Source organism: Gopherus evgoodei, chromosome 23 (assembly GCF_007399415.2).
Source record: "Gopherus evgoodei ecotype Sinaloan lineage chromosome 23, rGopEvg1_v1.p, whole genome shotgun sequence".
Lineage (NCBI taxonomy): Eukaryota > Metazoa > Chordata > Testudines > Testudinidae > Gopherus > Gopherus evgoodei.
In genome coordinates, this window is record NC_044344.1 from 14868258 (window position 1) to 14881900 (window position 13643).

Here is a 13643-nt window from a genome sequence, read left to right on the forward strand (position 1 = left end):
CCCTCACTATGGGAGTGACCCGGGCTATCCGGTCCCTCATCCATAGTACATGTTCTATTATGTTCTTCCCTCACGGGGTTCCTCCTCCCAAATTTCCTTGGCTGTGTCCAGGATGCCTTGGGGGTTGCGTCCATACAACAGCTCAAAGGGGGAGAATCCGGTGGAAGCTTGGGGGACCTCACGGATGGTGAACACGAGGTACGGTAGCAGGTTGTTCCAATCTTTCCCATCCTTGCTTACCACCTTTCTTATCATGGACTTGAGGGTTCGGTTAAATCTTTCCACCAGACCATCAGTTTGTGGATGATAAACCGAGGTCCGCAGGGTATGGACATGGAGCAGGGAACACAAGTCCTTCATCAACTTGGACATGAATGGTGTTCCCTGGTCTGTGAGGATTTCTTTTGGTAGCCCTACCCAGGCAAAGATTGCCACTAATTCTTTGGCAATGCTCTTGGAAGCTGTGTTTCATAAGGGGACAGTTTCTGGGTACCTGGTTGCACAGTCTAGGATGTCAAGCACATACTGGCGGCCTTGGGTCGTTTCCTCTAGCGGCCCCACAAGATCTATGGTGATCCGCTCGAATGGAACTTCAACGATCAGCAGGGGTACCAGAGGAGCTCTTAGATGTGGACGAGGGCTGTGCAGTTGACATTTGGGGCAAGAGGCACAGTACCGCCGGACGTCTTCATGTACCCCAGGCCAGAAGAACCTGCGTAAGATTCGCGCCTGGGTTTTCTCCATTCCCAAGTGTCCTCCAAAAAGGTGACTGTGAGCAAGGCTTAATATTGACTTCTGGTGTTTCCGGGGGACTAGGAGCTGGTGTACCTCTTGCTCCTACATTTGTACGACCCGGTACAGGAGATTCTTCTTGATCACAAAATAAGGCCCTGGTCCCCGGGCCTTGCCCTCTATGGGTACCCCATCCATCTCAGCCACCTCCTTCCTGGCATTCTCATACCTTGGGTCTTCCACCTGATCCCGTCCAAAAGTGTCTCTCTCTGGGCTTAACAGCCCAAACTCTGAGGGATCTGTCTCTGCCCTCTCAGCTGGCTCCGTGAGGTTGGGGTTGGAAGTGGTCTCTGACCCCTCCTCTGTCTCAGGGTCCTCCCCTTCAGTTGCCCGTGTACGTCTGCCTACACAGGCGACCCTCTGTCCTTGTATCAGGATTCGGATACCCAAGGCCTTGGTGCCCCTTCTTTCTCTTTTGGTCTTCCTGCCTTTCCCTGGGACATTTCTGTGAAAAATGGGAGGTTACATTCTGCCACGGAAGCCTCCTGAAGTTCAGGGAGCTCCTCTCCCTCCAATTCCTCCGGTGGAAGCAAGTTTCCAAACCCGGGGATCTCCACCTATGAGCACGGGGTATGGGAGGTTTGGAACTACCCCTGCTTTCACCCCAGTGATTTTCCCTGAATTTCAATTTTTTACTGGTACGATGGAGTAGTAGCTTAACAGTCCCATGGACACAGGTTACCCCCATATACTTGGCCTGTATTAACTGGCTGCACTTCACGAATTTACCAGAAATTAGGGTCAAGCACTCCCTGAGTCTACAAGTGCCATGGTTTCTACCCCATTCCACTTTACCTGCCTTGCATATTTATGTGGGGTGACTGCGACCCCTCAATACTGAGTAGGCTGGATGGGTCTGCCCCATTCCCCAGATTACACTGCATTGGCTCTATGACATTGGGGCACTGGGCAGCTATGTGCCCCCAACTCCCCGCACCCATAACACCTATAATTGCTTCTAGTCACTCGGGTTAGGGGGGTTAGACCCAGGGTTCCCATGACTCAGGCCTTCCCCTATCTTCTGGGTTCCCGACTGGTTTTCAATCTCCCTCTTCTTCCACCTAGGACTTCTAGGGAATTTCGCTGCCTGACCCTCCACGGTCGGGGTCGAGTGTTTGATTCATGAGAGGCCTTCCTTGGGTAGTTGGGTTAATTCCCTGGCTGTCATCCATCTTTCCACCAATGTGATCATTTCGTCATAGGTGGATGGATCGTTCTGGCAGACCCATTTGCACAGATCTGGTGGTAGGCCCCGCATGTATTGATGCATGACCAAAGTCTCTAAAATCTCCTCCGGGCTGCATGCCTTGGGCCGTAACCACTTCCGAGCAAGGTGTATGAGGTTGAATAGTTGGGACCTTGGAGGTTTGTTCTCCCTGTATTTCCACTCCTGGAACCTCTGGGCCCATACCGCTGCTGTCACTCCAAATCGTGCTAGGATCTCTGCCCTCAGCCGGGAATAGTCAGCGGCATCCTTAGCGGGCAGATCAAAGTAGGCCTTCTGGGCCTCTCCGCACAAGAAAGGGGCAAGAATGCTGGCCCACTGCTCCAGGGGCCATGCCTCACGCTGTGCAGTCCTTTCAAATGAGAGGAGATACGCCTCTATATCATCATCTGCCGTCATCTTAGGCAGATAATCGGTAGCCCTCAGGGTTTGCGTCTCATTGGACCCCCAGGCCTGGGTGGTGAGGATCTTCAGCTGGTCCACAACCTCGCACAGGAGGGCTCGATCTTGGGTCGCCTGGCTCATTAATAATTGGTTGGTTTCCTGCTGTAACCTCATGGACTCCTGTTGTGCCGTCGCCTGAGCCCGGGTTGCCTCCTGCTGGGCCGCTGTGGCTTGCACCAGCGCTCTCACCACTTCCTCCATGGTGGAACAAACAAAAAATCCACAACCAAAAACCCTAGTGCACTTCTTTTGTTTTGTGTTTAGTAAAACCTCTTTTTTCCACCATGCTGTGAACAATCATGATCCCACTTCTGACACCAGTTGTGGCAGAGCTCTGACCTTGCCCCATGGGTCCTGCGCTTCATGCTAGCCTCAGTGGCTCACTGTGACCCTCCACGTAGCCCTTCTCTCTCCAGGGACAGGGTTATAGTCTACTGAGCCCTTTTCATCATAGGCCAGCAAGGAGTTTGGTGAGAGAACTCCGGGTTCCGGCCCAGGAACCCTAATGGTAGCAGCTGTTGGCAGCCGACATTTCACTGCCAGAGTTGCTACGTTTCCCTGGGCCACTTCCCCACAGCTCTCCTGCTTCTCCTTTCTTCACTTTTACCTTAGGGCTCCCTTAACGATGGTTTGGGGGTGTCTTCATTAACCAGCTCTTCAGCCGCGCTACCTCTCCTCTGGCTCCCTGGCTCTCCTCTGCCTGACTGGAGTGAGCCCTTTTTATAGTATCAGTGGGGCCTTAATTAGAGTCATGTGGTCACATTAGTTTAATGGCCTCACCTGACTCTTTGCAGGTTAATTAGAGTCAGGTGCTCTCATTAGCCTGGAGCAGCCCCTGCTCTGGTCAGTCAGGGAACAGAAAACTGCTAATCCAGTGGCCAGTATATCTGAATTCTGCTATTCTGTTGTACCCAACTGGCCTGGGTCTACCACACTCTGAACTCAGAGTTCCTGTGTTCTTAGGCCTTTTCTACACTGGCAAGTTTCTGCACAGTAAAGCAGCTTTCTGTGGTGTAACTCCCGAGGTGCACACACCGCCAAGCCACTTAGTGTGCAGAAACTCCTCGGTTGCAGCGTTGCAAAAAACCCACCTGCGCTGCATTGCCAGTGTAAACACATCAATTGCTTTCAGCGCTGTAATTGGCCTCCGGAAGTGTCCCATAATCCCTCAGGTGGCCACTCTGCTTCTTTCCTGGAGACATGCACCTCTCTCCTTTCAAAGCTCCCTTTCTGACAGCCCTTGCGTGCTGTGCTGACCTGCTCTGGGACACAAAGCAAACCATTATTGTGGAATGTTCCTGCTGTTGAACACAGAGGCAGGCGTGTGTGTTATAAGACAGCATGCTGACACACTGTCCCCCAAACACACTGTCTTCCCCCCACACCCCCCCGTCACACACTCTTGCCCATCCACTTCAGTTGAAATGCAGTTGGCAATGCAGTAAGATGCCCATGGAACAATGGGACTAAGAAACCTGCATAATGTGATGCTATGCCTGCCTCTGGAGGCATTGCAAACCCTTCCCAAAGCACCCTGTGGCCAGATGCACAGTGGGATAGCTACCACAGTGCACCGCTCTCTTTGCCATTGCAAGAGCTGCTAACGTGGATGCGCTCCACCGTCACAAGGAGGACAGTGTGCACACGCAACAGCAGTTCAATTCCAGCGCTTTAATAAAAATGGTATAACTTGTTGCGCAAAAACTTTGCAGTGTAGACATACCCTTACTGTGACATTGTGGAGCCAATAAAAGAATTTAATATGTAGAAATCAGATAAAATTCAGAAATTCCATAATTCCACAATTACGTTTTCCTCTATCTGGAGAGTGAGGTGGAGTTGTAGACAAAAATACATTGTGCAACTCACAGCTATTGGGATGGGGATTTTCTTCCATGATTGAACTCACAACCCTGGGTTTAGCAGGCCAATGCTCAAACATTGAGCTATCCCTCCCCCTAGAGTAACATGTTATCTAACGTCCTAGAGAAGTTCAACTGGTTATCTGAGACTACTAAATGATCACACAATTGGAGAGTGCGCTGCAACGCACATGGCACAAGGAGACAGTTAGGATTAAACCATCAACCCTATCTCTGCATTTCCTGGCTTGCCCATGAAATTACTCAGCTTTGCCATGGCAAACACAATTTTAAGCATGGAATTTCCTCATTTAAAAAAATGAGCAGTACAAATAAAGGAAGTTACAAAACCTGCATGTGTGTGTATGTTGGGTCCATGCCTGGGGCAGTGGTGTGTATGGAGTATGCCTGATTGAGAGGATCTGCAGTGCATGTAAGCATCCGCGTCTAGTCCATATCTAGGATTTGGCCTCTGGAGTTGGTGTAACGTTTCTCGGAGGGAGTGTCTAGCTGAGATAGCACGTGGAGTATGTATAGGTTTGCCTGGGTGTATAGTCTTCGCCCTCTGCCTCTTGCATATTACCCAATCTCTCTGAGCCTGCACACTGCAGTGACAGGCACTATACAACTAGCTACGAGAGACGGACAGACAAAGCGTAACTCAGACATGGACCCCACATTAGGTACATTCAATCCCACCTCTGCCTCTCGGTCTCTGCACATCATTACAGCATGAGCTAAGCCTTCACAAGAAATTCACAGAACCTAAATCATTGAGCTGGCTTCGCCCTCTCCAAATAAAACACCATTCCAAACGTGCCTGAGTGAAACAGGAAGCCTGCCAGCAAGCACCGTCGACATACTTGTGCCAGCTCTCATTGGCTACGTCCAGACTACCCGCCATATCGGTGGGTTAAAATCGATTGCTCGGGGATCGATATATTGCGTCTAATCTAGAAGCGATATATCGATCCCTGAGCGTGCTTATATCGATTCCGGGACTCCATCAACCCCAATGGAGTTCCAGAATCGACAGGGAGAGCCGCGAACATCGATCCCGCGCGGTGTGGACGGGTGAGTAATCCGATCTTAGATATTTGACTTCAGCTACGTTATTCACGTAGCTGAAGTTGCGTATCTAAGATCGATTCCCCCCCTGTAGTGTGGACCAGCCCATTGAGCTAGCGTGCTAAAACAGCAGTGCAGCTGGGGTCCCACAGACAGCGCCCAGGAGGCTCAGGCAGGTCTGGACTCAGCACGCTGCTAGTCCACTATTTTTAGCGCACTAGCTAGATAAGAGCTAGCATGAGAGCTGGGAATCACCCCCCCCCCCCCAGCTCCAAGTACAGACTCAGCCTTAGCGTGAACTCAGACAAGGTGAAACTCCACCTGTGCAGAAATAGAATGACTCGTCCAATCTGCTGGGATCCATTTCAGTGGTGCTGCATCCTGCTCCCGTCACTTCCAGGTACTAATCCCCCTGGAATGCAGCAGCGTCACCTGCCCGGCAGGTGAGCATTCCTGCATTCCAAGGGGATGATCTCCTTCTCCTCTTCCTCTGTCCATCACAACAAAAGAATGGGAGCAAGGGCAGTGACTGAAATCCTCTTAGCCAGAGAGCGAAGAGTGCAGTCTGCTCCACCAGACCAGGGGCACTTGTCTTCACTCCCCGGGGACTTTCGGAACAGCAGCAATCCCATCGCGATTCTCCTGCTGACCCAAGTTCCCCGGAGAATGAAGAGGCAGCCTCAGAGTCTCCCTGCAGCACTCGGTGGGTTGGGAGGGGGCAGGATTAAAGACCAGGACCACCAAAAAGGTAGGAGGCTCCAGTTACTGGCACACTCCGCTTAAAGGGCCCTCACATTCACGAGCACATATGCAGGCAACTATCGGCACTGCAGCACTTATCCAGGTGAACAGGGGTCTCTGTGAGGCCCACAATACACTATAATCCAATTCTTCGGCAGGAAGAGAATTTCATGAACTCCGCCTCTGTGCCCATTCAGGTCTGCCCTAGAAAGGTTCCCCTCCAAGACTGTCCCCTGCAAGTGGCAGCATCTCTGAGCTAGTGGCCTCCATGATCTGCAGTCAGAACAGAGCTGTGTAGGGGCCACGGAGAACTACAGGCTCCTCAGTCATGTGCTACGTGCTTTGGGGAGTACGCATCCTGCACTTAAACTGTGACGCTGAAGCTCCAGCTGCGGGATAGGTGAAGCAGAAAATAGAGCACAAGGCGCGGTCACTTTTGAAACAATCTGTGATATCATGCCAAAGGAGCAGCAGGAAACTCCATAAGAAGGTGGCAGGCCACGCGCCACTGAATGAACCAATAGCAAAGAAAAAGTCCAATTAGCTGTGCCAGACTCCTGCTCTTGGAAGGTGTGGGGTGGGGAGATGCTGGGAGAGCACAGAGACAAACCTAATGCAGCTGCCAAGTGGGGTAGAAACGGGGGGGGGGCTCCAGGCCCCAGCACGCCAAGCGCGTGCTTGGGACAGCATGCCGCGGGGAGCGCTTTGCCAGTCACCAGGAGGGCAGCAGGCAGGGCTCCGATGGACCTCTCGCAGGCGTGCCTGTGGAGGGTCCGCTGGTCCTGTGGCTTAGGTGGAGCCGCGGGACCAGTGGACCCTCCGCAGGCACGCCTGCGGAAGGTCCACCGGAGCCGTGGGACCGGCAAGCAGCAGAGCGCCCCCCGTGGCATGACACCGGGCTTGGAGCGGCGAAATGTCTGGCGCCGCCCCTGGGTAGGAAGCAACTCCTGGCAGAGAACCTGACTCTTCCTCTGCTCCACCCACTCAGCACTGCAGGATGCTGCATGGCCTACTGACATCCCCTAGCCAGCTCAGCTCCAACTGGCAACAGCACCCCACACAAAACACTACTGTGTAGATCTGCAGAATGGTGCTGCACCACTGACGCCCTAGGGAAATCTACCACCTCCCTGCAAAGGAAATGTACTCCTCTCTTGAGATACTGCCTGACCTGCTCAGCACTTCTCTTAGCATCACCTTTTAAACCCAAACGGACAGCTGCAGCTGGGGATGGAAGACCCTCATTACTACTAGACAAATTAGAGGATTGGGCCAAAAGAAATCTGATGAGGTTCAACAAGGACAAGTGCAGAGACCTGCACTTTGGACGGAAGAATCCCATTCACTGTTACAGACTAGGGACCGAATGGTTAGGCAGCACTTCTGCAGAAAAGGACCTAGGGTTACAGTGGATGAGAAGCTGGATATGAGTTGACAGTGTGCTCTTGTTGCCAAGAAGGCTAACGGCATTTTGGGTTGTATAAGTAGGGGCATTGCCAGCAGATTGACAGACATGATCATTCCCCTCTATTCAACATTGGTGAGGCCTCATAGAATCACAGATTATTAGGGTTAGAAGGGACCTCAGGAGATCACCTTGTCCAACCCCCTGCTCAAAGCAGGACCAATCCCCAAATGGTCCCCCCCCAAAGGACTGAACTCACAATCCTGGGTTTAGCAGGCCAATGCTCAAACCACTGAGCTATCCTCATCTCATCCAGACTACTGTGTCCAGTTTTGGGCCCCACACGACAAGAAGGATGTGGAAAAATTGGACAGAGTCCAGTGGAGGGCAACAAAAATGATTAGGGGGCTGGAGCACAAGACTTATGAGGAGAGGCTGAGGGAACTGGGATTGTTTAGTCTGCAGAAGAGAAGAATGAGGAGGGATTTGAGAGCTGCTTTCAACTACCTGAAAGGGGGTTCCAACAGGAGCGGCTCTAGACATTTCGTCGCCCCAAGCACGGCGTCATGCCACGGGGGCACTCTGCCGCTCGCAGGTCCCGCGGCTCCAGTAGACCTCCCACAGGCGTGCCTGTGGATGGTCCACCGGAGCCGCAGGACCAGGGGACCCTCCGCAGGCACGCCTGCGGGAGGTCCGCCGGAGCCGCGGGACCAGCGGACCCCCTGCAGCCATGCCGCTGAAGGCACCCTGACTGCTGCCCTCCCGGTGACTGGTAGAGCACCCCCCGTGGCATGCCGCCTCAAGCATGCACTTGGTGTGCTGGGGCCTGGAGCCGCCCTTGGGTTCCAAAGAGAATGGATCTAGAATGTTCTCAGTGGTACCAGATGGCAGAACAAGGAATAACGGTCTCAAGTTGCAGTAGGGGAGGTTTAGGTTGGATATTAGGAAAAACTTTTTTACTAGGAGAGTGGTGAAGCAGTGCAATGGGTTCCCTAGGGAAGTGGTGGAATCTTCTTCCTTTGAGGTATTTAAGGTCAGGCTTGACAAAGCCCTGGCTGGGATGATTTAGTTGGGTGGGAGCCTGCCTTAGCCCTGCTGTGCACCACTGTCACTCCAGAGCTGCTCAAGGTAAGTGACACCAGGCCAGAGCCTGAACCCCTCCTCTACTCCAACCCCCTGCCCTGAGCCCCCTCCTGCACCCCAACTCCCTGCCCTGAGCCCCTTCCTGTACTCTGAATCCCAAACTCCTGCCCTGAGCCCCCTCCTACACTCTGCACCCCCTCCCAGAGCCCTACATTCATGGCCCTGCATGCAATTTCCCCACCCAGATGTGGCCCTCGAGCAAAAAAGTTTGCCCACCCCTGTCATAGACTCTTGGTATTGGAATCACATTTCCACCTCTTTTATGGAGTACTTTCCAGCATCTCCCAATGGCTGAATGAGAATGCAGTGTTTTCTTTTGACAAGTAGCATGTTATTAACAAACTGGAGTTATAAAGTTACAAACCCTGTGCTAACCGTGAATTTTTCCCTGAGGACAAAGCCATGACATGAAAGTCTGAGTGACAGGGTCAATTTGTCTTGGTGTTGACTTCTCCGTAAGGTTGCTGATTCCTCTCCCCTTCCCCTGCTCCCTCTGTACCTCCCCTCAAGCCATAGTAAGTCCTCTCTTGAAACTATAACAGGGCTTTGAAATGCTGTTTGACTGAAGATCATAGAATCATAGAATATCAGGGTTGGAAGGGACCTCAGAAGGTATCTAGTCCAACCCCCTGCTCAAAGCAGGACCAGTTCCCAACTAAATCATCCCAGCCAGGGCTTTGTCAAGCCTGACCTTAAAAACCTCTAAGGAAGGAGATTTCACCACATCCCTAGGTAACCCATTCCAGTGCTTCACCATTCTCATCTGGAGTACTGTGTCCAGTTTTGGGCCCCCAACACGACAAGAAGGATGTGGAAAAATTGGAAAGAGTCCAGTGGAGGGCAACAAAAATTGTTAGGGGGCTGGAGCACATGACTTATGAGGAGTGGCTGAGGGAAATGGGATTGTTTAGTCTGCAGAAGAGAAGAATGAGGGAAAATTTGATAGCTGCTTTCAACTACCTGAAAGGGGGTTCCAAACAGGATGGATCTAGACTGTTCTCAGTGGTAGCAGATGACAGAACAAGGAGTAATGGTCTCAAGTTGCAGTAGGGGAGGTCTAGGATGGATATTAGGAAAAACTTTTTCACTAGGAGGCTGGTGAAACATTGGAATGGGTTACCTAGGGAGGTGGTTTTTAAGGTCAGGCTTGACAAAGCCCTGGCTGGGATGATTTAGTTGGCGTCGGTCCTGCTTTGAGCAGGGCGTTGGACTAGAACCTAATGAGGTCCCTTCCAACCCTGATAGTCTATGATTCTAAGGCAGCTTACATTGATCTAACACTGTAAGCACTTACACTAAAATGCAGCTCCCACCAATGTAACTTGCCCACGACATTAATTTAACTCCACCTCCGTGAGAGGCGCAGTGCTCAAGTCGATGTAGTTAGGTTACTGCAGTGTAGAAACTGTATGGCTTACAATGACTGCCTTTGAGAAGTCCCCCCACAATGCCCCACACCAACAGTTAAAGCGGTGCAAGTGCTCCTGGTGAGGACATGTACCGCCGCCATAGGGAGCATAGTGTGAGCATGCAAAAGCAGTTTGATTACTTAGGTCAACTACATTTTGTAGGGTAGCCTTGCCTTACAGTGCTGCAGCTTAGCACAAGGGGTGGTAGCTCTGTCTGCGGGAGAGAGTCTTCCTGCCCAAAAAGCGCTGTCCACACCGGTGCTTTTCATCAGCACAACTTTTGATGGTTGGGGTATGTTTTTTCAAAAGTTTTACCAACGAAAGTGCAGTGCAGACAAAGCCTGAGTGAAGATGCTGGCTGCGCCGACAGCAGAGCTTCCCCTGAGGTGGTAGCTATGTCGACACAGCGCTGTCTATGCCAGGGTTAAATTGGTATAACTTGGTCACTCCTGAGTGCAGCTATACCGACATAAGTTTGTAGTGTAGACAAGGGCTAAGTCTATTTAGACTATTGAAAAGAAGATGAAGAGGGGACTCGATTGCAATCTATAAGTACCACACAGGGAGCTTTCTGGTGCTAGTAGGTTCTTCAACAAAGTCACAAGCTCTAGTGATCAGTAGTTAAGAGTTAGAAAAATAATTTTTAACAGTGAGGGTAACTAATTATTTGAATAGACTATTGAGATATGTGGTAGATTCTCCATCACTTGGAGTCATTAAATCAAGGCTGGATGCTTTTCTAAAAGATATGCTCTAGTTATCAGGTTGAATGCAGTGGATGAATTTTTAAGACCCGAATTATGCATCTGCAACCCATACAGGGAGAGAAGAGACATGGAGCTGAATTCAGTGACAACAGAGGAGAGGAGCTAGGAGAGACGGGAGAGCCAACAGTAGTTGGAGGAGAGGAGCTAGGGGAGGTTCGGAAGCTGTCAGTGGCACCCAGAGGACAAACCTGGGTATCAGTGGCATTCAAGACAGTTAGTCTAATCAAGATGGTCAACAAAACGAACTTGCTAATTTTAAGCTCTTTAGAGCAGGGACCATGTCTGTCTCTGTGTTCGTGCAGCACCTATCTCAATGGGACCCTGATCCTGAGCTGGACCGTGGGGCATTACTGCAATGTAAGTAATGAACAACAACACATGGACTCAACTGACTAAAAGTCTACACAAGGGAGATACCAGCTCCACGCAAACCAAACACAACAGAAGAATCTGCCCGGGGCTCTTTGCCATCTGTACCAGGAAAGCCCTGAGACTGGATTTAAGTCCGCAAGTTGGTTGGTGGGTAAGTAAGGGTGGCTTGGATTCAGAATGATTAGCATGTGCACTCTTCAGCAGTGATTCTCCTTTTCCACAGCTGGATCCCCACAACAGCCAACGTCTAACTGAGAGCCAGGCTGCGCCACCTCTCCTTGGACAAGCTGGGAAAGGCGGGAGGACCACGAGCTCTTAAGGTTTGTTGACAGGGCCAATGACCTGCAGAAATGCCACTCGGGCAACTCAAAGTGTGGTTCCAAAACTAAGCAGCTGAGACTTAGTTAATGAGGAAGCAAAGGCGGCCCTGGGGTGCCTAGGCAGCCCTGAGCCGCCCAGGCAGCCCTGAGCCCAGCTCCCTGCAGCATGGGTGGGAGGAGGGGGTCTGGGGGTGGTAAGGTGCGGGGATCTGGGGCAGACCCGAGCCCAGTTCCCTGCAGCATGGGTGAGAGGGTGGGTCCGGGGCAGCGGGGAAGCCCCGAGACCAGCTCCCTGCAGCACGGGAGGGGGGGGGGGTCTGGGGCAGGCCCATGCCCAGCTCCCCACAGCACGGGAGGAGGGGTTTGGGGCAACATGGGGGGGCAGGGCACCCCTGAGCCCAGCTCCCTGCAGCATGGGAGGGTGAGGTGTCCAGGGAACCCCTGAGCCCAGCTCCCCGCAGCATGGGTGGGAGGAGAAGGTCTGGGGGTGGTAGGATGCACGGATCTGGGGCAGCCCTGAGCCCAGTTCCCTGCAGCATGGGTGAGAGGGTGGGTCCGGAGCAGCGGGGAAGCCCCGAGACCAGCTCCCTGCAGCACGGGGGGGGGGGGGGGGAGTCTGGGGCCGGCCCGTGCCCAGCTCCCCACAGCACGGGAGGAGGGGTTCGGGGCAACATGGGGGGGGCAGGGCACCCCTGAGCCCAGCTCCCTGCAGCATGAGGGTGGGATGTCCAGGGCACCCCTGAGCCCAGTTCCCCGCAGCATGGATAGGGTGTGAGGGGGGTCGGAGGCAGCCCTGAGCCCAGCTCCCTGCAGCATGGGTGAGAGGGTAGATCCGGGGGTGGCGGGGATCTGGGGAAGCCCCGAGCTCAGCTCCCCGCAGCACGGGGGGGATCCGGGGCAGCACAGGGGGGATCCGGGGCAGCACGGGGGGGGGGGGGGGCAGGGCGCCCCTGAGCCCAGCTCCCCGCAGCACGGATAGGGTGTGAGGGCGGTCGGAGGCAGCCCTGAGCCCAGCTCCCTGCAGCATGGGTGAGAGGGTAGATCCGGGGGTGGCGGGGATCTGGGGAAGCCCCGAGCTCAGCTCCCCGCAGCACGGGGGGGATCCGGGGCAGCACGGGGGGGGGGGCAGGGCACCCCTGAGCCCAGCTCCCCGCAGCACGGATAGGGTGTGAGGGCGGTCGGAGGCAGCCCTGAGCCCAGCTCCCTGCAGCATGGGTGGGAGGAGGGGGTCTGGGGGTGGCGGGGATCTGGGGCAGACCCGAGCCCAGTTCCCTGCAGCATGGATGGGGTGGGGGGGGTCTGGATCAGCCCGGAGCCCAGCTCCCTGCAGCATGGGTGAGAGGGTAGATCCGGGGGTGGCGGGGATCTGGGGCACCCCCGAGCTCAGCTCCCCACAGCACGGGGGGGTCCGGGGCAGCACGGGGGGGGCAGGGCACCCCCGAGCTCAGCTCCCCACAGCACGGGGGGGTCCAGGGCAGGCCCGAGCCCAGCTCCCCGCAGCACGGGGGGGGGGGGTCCGGGGCAGCACGGGGGGGGGGTCCGGGGTACCCCCGAGCCCAGCTCCCCGCAGCACGGGGGGGTCCGGGGCAGGCCCAAGCCCAGCTCCCCCCCGCACGGGGGTCCGGCCGTGCCCTGCCCCCCATGGGCGGGCCGCAGGAGACCCAGCAGGGCTGCCCCGGTGCCCGCTGCCAGGGGAGCTCCCCCGCTCCTCACACAGAGCCCGGGCCGCATCCTGATCAGCGGGGGGGAAGCGGCCGGGGGGGCGGGGGGCTCCGAGGGGCGGGGCGGGCGCGCGCTCACCTGCTCCGCGGCCCCAAGGCTCCGGCCGGGAACCCGGAAGCGCAGGCGCTGCCCAGCGCTCGCCCGCCCCGCCCGCGTGACCCGAGTCGGCCGAGGGGCGGGGCGGGGCGGTGGCTCCGGCTGAGGCTGCGCTGGGTTGCGCAGGCGGCGGCAGCTCGGTGGAGACTCCGCCCACCGCGCTGTTACGTCGACATCTCACGTTTGCAACCCGGAAATGGGCGGAGGGAGCCCGCCCGCTGCATGTGGGGGACGGGGGGTGCGGGTCGGTAGACGTGCGGGGCGCTGGCTGCGGGGC

The 13643-nt window shown here is 54.8% G+C and overlaps 1 protein-coding gene across 2 annotated transcripts in view; it reads right to left on the reverse strand.

Annotated features, from left to right (window-relative positions):
* PLEKHM1 (pleckstrin homology and RUN domain containing M1) overlaps positions 1 to 13415 on the reverse strand; it is a 57054-nt gene extending 43639 nt beyond the window's left edge. For both annotated transcript variants that reach the window (XM_030540982.1, XM_030540981.1), the window contains exon 1: positions 13349 to 13415. The gene's annotated coding sequence lies outside the window, so the exon portion shown is untranslated. The remainder of the gene's footprint in view (positions 1 to 13348) is intronic.
* Positions 13416 to 13643: the final 228 nt, after the last annotated feature.